Source organism: Sinocyclocheilus grahami, unplaced genomic scaffold (genome assembly GCF_001515645.1).
Source record: "Sinocyclocheilus grahami isolate Dianchi unplaced genomic scaffold, SAMN03320097.WGS_v1.1 scaffold134.1, whole genome shotgun sequence".
Taxonomy (NCBI): domain Eukaryota; kingdom Metazoa; phylum Chordata; class Actinopteri; order Cypriniformes; family Cyprinidae; genus Sinocyclocheilus; species Sinocyclocheilus grahami.
This window is the reverse complement of record NW_015505313.1, coordinates 3186145-3190326: the sequence shown is the minus strand read 5'-3', so window position 1 is coordinate 3190326 and position 4182 is coordinate 3186145. Positions and strand designations below refer to the sequence as shown.

The window sequence follows — 4182 nt, the reverse complement described above, 5'->3', positions numbered from 1 at the left end:
GAATTTTTTTTTTTTTTTCTATATATATATATATATATATATATATATATATATATATATATATATAGACTTTTTGTAGTTAACGTTAATCGAAATTAAATCCAGATCATTACAGTCACAGACCCAATGAATGTAAACAATCATCAGCTGTGCTATAACAACAGAAGCCCTTCACTGTGTTAACCCAAACAAGTGCATGCATTTACGTTTGCAAATGATTATAAACAGGATGGAAATGAGAGGCCAGGGAGGGATGAAATTCCCTGTAATACATACGTGGGATGCGGCAGAGGCGTTAGGATGTCACAGCCATTCAAAAGAACTTAGTGGATCCTCGGACGCGGCTGAATCCGGTGTTGATGCTCGCTACTCTTCGTTAATGTATTTAGTCTCTACCGTTTGACCCACTGTCTGTTCACTGACTGTCTGTGTTGGTGTTGTATTTAAAGCAGGGTGGAAACTGTTTGCAGTGAGTAGCAGTCCCTGCCTCTGCAGCTGACATCCCAGTTAACCCTTTGCACCCATCTACATAGCTAGCTACGCGAGCATTTACAGTCTATGAAGCTGCCTACTGTATCCGCGCGACGCGTCTTTCGAGGTTGGGGTTGGAGTCACGACGTCGCCACACAGTGGACCAATCAAACACTTTGTTGATGTGACGCGACGCGACAAGAACGCTAGCGTTGGCTATTCGACACCGCAAACAAGCGTCAACATTACTTGTACGCTACAAGGCATTATAGTTATTTTAAGCATCTTTAACATTCAGTTTTAAACGTTTTTTTTAACGCAATTAACGTTTATTCCAGAGTATTTTTGTTGTGGTTGCGTTTTAAATAGCCAATTTTTAAATCAGTCAATGCATCGACTGAAATTCACATTTATCTGCCTAATTTGTATTTAATTATAATTGCTTGCTGAATATGGCATTGCGGTGGGGAAATATGCTGACCATGCATTACATTTAATGCACGCGTTTAATGGATTTTATACGCAAAATTTTGCTCACGTGGCAGCCAGGAAAGCAGCAGCAGCAGCTGAACTGGCATTCGACTGTTTACAAACGCATACGTGTGTGTGTCTGTGGCTGCATGTAATCATAGAATAGATATGTGGGTGCTTGAGTGGTGGTTTACTGATTATTATTCCACCAGTATTGCAAGCTGTCAAAATTGAAAGGTTTTTAATTGCATGTATGGCTCATACAGCTTGTTCATAATTGCATATGGGGGGAAAAGAAAAACTGCACAGATGTACAGCAAGTGTATCAGATGGTAACATATGCATATATATATATATATATATATATATATATATATGACCCTGGTCCTGGACCACAAAACCAGTCTTAAGTCGCTTGGTTATATTTGTAGCAATAGCCAAAAATACATTGTATGGGTTAAAATTATCGATTTTTCCTATTATGCCAAACATCATTAGGATATTAAGTAAAGATCATGTTCCATGAAGATATTTTGTAAATGCCGTACCGTATATATATATCAAAAGGTAATGTAAAGTTGATTAGAATATGCATTGCTAATAACTTAATTTGGACAACTTTAAAGGCAATTTTCTCAATATTTTAATTTTTTTGCACCCTCAGATTCCAGATTTTCAAATAGTTGTATCTCGGCCAAATATTGTCCTATTCTAACAAACCATACATCAATGGAAACTCAATCTCTATTTTGAAAAATTTACACTTAAGGCTGGTTTTGTGGTCCAGGGTCACATATATTGTTAAGAAATAGTGTTGATGTTGGTTTAGATGCTGTACATTCCACTAAATTATTCTGACATAGCAGTTGTTGTAGTGTAATGTACTGTGGTAACCCCGGTGTCCTTTGAGAGGAATTTCAGACCTTGTGTTTGTTTGAGTGGTTCAGAGGACAATGTCTGTGTGTGTGTGTTTAAACTGCTGGAACTGCTGGCTTTCTCTGAAATGGGTGACTAAAGAAAACAAAGGTATGTGTATATGCATGAGTGTGTGTTTCTCTGAAGTGCTGTTCAGGCAATAAACAACCTAAGAGAATTTGGTCATGTTAAAGCCAGGACTGCTGCACTCCGATTGGACAGCGTACTCAGCATGCACTCTATTTCATCACGATCTGTTGATTTCTCCACAAGATACACCAGAACACTAGAGTACATTCCAGATTCACTTGTGGGGTTTGTAGGAATCTGAGAATATGATTTTGCATTCACACCTGGCTCGTTGTCTTAGCTCGGTTCGTTTTGGTATATGTGAACACGGCAATCGCGGCCTGATCCGCGCCAAAACAATCGGTCCGAGATCGCCTGAAGGAGGCATGGAAACTAAGTGGAATCCCAGAAAATAAACTGTGGAACTTTGACCAATGAGACAACAGTTTTCTCGCACGTGACTTGTATTAACAAATTTGGTCCGTTTAGAAACTTTGCCGTGTGAAAGCGAACCGCACCAAAAAGCAACATTGTAAAAATTGTAATCCCTGTTTCGAACAAAGCAACCAATCTACAGGTGTGAGAGCACACTAGAGAGTCTGGGGTCTGAGGGGGTGGAGGAGACTATGCTTTGTGCTAATAAACACATTAATGTTAACTAATATTAACATTTCATACTGTATCTTGATTAGTTTTGCTGTCTCTTGTCAGTCATACTATAACAACACTTTGTACATAAATAGATAAAATATTCACTATATTTAGCTTAATTATTATCGTATCTACCCAAAAGCCTGCCCATATGGTTCTTTACAGTGCAGTCTATAAGCTTATAGCACATGACTGATTGTGAAAATACACCTGGGTTGGGCCGTCTCCACCAATCAGAGCCAGAGGGGTCTATGAGAGGCATGTGGGGTCATGTGTTGACTGAACTGCTGACCTTACTATTGTAGGAGGGAAGATTGACACTGAGACTCTTCAGTGAATTGGGGCCTGTATTTTTGCATCACTTCATTGTATTTCTGACATCTCAGGGCAGTACAGCATGTACCATAGGCAGTAAAACAAGATCCTGCTCAGTTAGTATGATGGATTGGGTTGTAAACAAGTGGTGAAAGTATGTCCTAGGGCTAGCGCAGGTCGACGATCGGCAGACAGAATCAAAAGGGGCAAGACAAAAGGGGTGAATCCAGGGAACCAGGCGAAGATCAGACACCGGGAAGGCTAAGGCTAAGGCTAATGACTAAGGCAAACGACTAGGGCTAAGGCTAAGGACTAGGGCTAAGGCTAGGGCTAATGGCTAAGGCTAAGGCTAGGGCTAGGGCTAGGGCTAGGGCTAAGGCTAAGGCTAAGGCTAAGGCTAAGGCTAAGGCTAAGGCTAAGGCTAAGGCTAAGGCTAAGGCTAAGGCTAAGGCTAAGGCTAAGGCTAAGGCTAAGGCTAAGGCTAAGGCTAAGGCTAAGGCTAAGGCTAAGGCTAAGGCTAAGGCTAAGGCTAAGGCTAAGGCTAAGGCTAAGGCTAAGGCTAAGGCTAAGGCTAAGGCTAAGGCTAAGGCTAAGGCTAAGGCTAAGGCTAAGGCTAAGGCTAAGGCTAAGGCTAAGGCTAAGGCTAAGGCTAAGGCTAAGGCTAAGGCTAAGGCTAAGGCTAAGGCAACAAACGAGGGCTCTGTAGAGTCGCTATCGCTAGGGGAGTGATAAATGCGGAACAATACTCGGCAGAGGGAAGGGATAAGAGTGAGTGTTATATAGTGAGGGAGTGATATGAAACAGCTGGGTGCAATCAGTGTAAACAGGTGTGTGCAATTCGTGCTGAGTGCAATCAGTAATGCATGATGGGAAATGTAGTCCGGGGTGCTATGCAACAGTTTGTGTGGTGCGAGAGTCAATGAAAAGGAAAGTTCATGGACCGGATTCGTGACAGTTTGAGAGCATGACATATAACAATGTACCGCAGATTGTGTGAACATGCACAAACACACAACATATAATAATAAGGAATTATGACTGTAACCTGATTTAAAAAATCTATAAAATGAAATCAAAATGGTATGATGATTAATTAAATTAATTAATTACATTTATCAATATTTGCTGAAAAAAGCCCCAAAATTAAGATTATTTACAAGACTACCAAATCAATGAATAGACAGTATTAAAAAAATTCAGAAACTCAAAAGTGTGAATTCAAACCTGAATTTCTCAGATGGTAGTAAAAAATAATTAGTAAATTTTTATTTATAAATTTATATATATATA

At 40.0% G+C, this 4182-nt stretch overlaps 1 protein-coding gene across 2 annotated transcripts in view; it reads right to left on the bottom strand.

The window, feature by feature from the left end:
* Positions 1 to 4182, bottom strand: part of LOC107590921 (phosphatidate phosphatase LPIN1-like) — a 34096-nt gene that overhangs the window by 26344 nt on the left and 3570 nt on the right. The window contains exon 1 of one of the 2 annotated variants that reach the window (XM_016279885.1): positions 277 to 795. The exons of the other annotated variant lie outside the window; for it this stretch is intronic. The gene's annotated coding sequence lies outside the window, so the exon portion shown is untranslated. Of the gene's footprint in view, positions 1 to 276; positions 796 to 4182 lie in introns of those variants that run through there. 2 annotated transcript variants of the gene reach the window in all.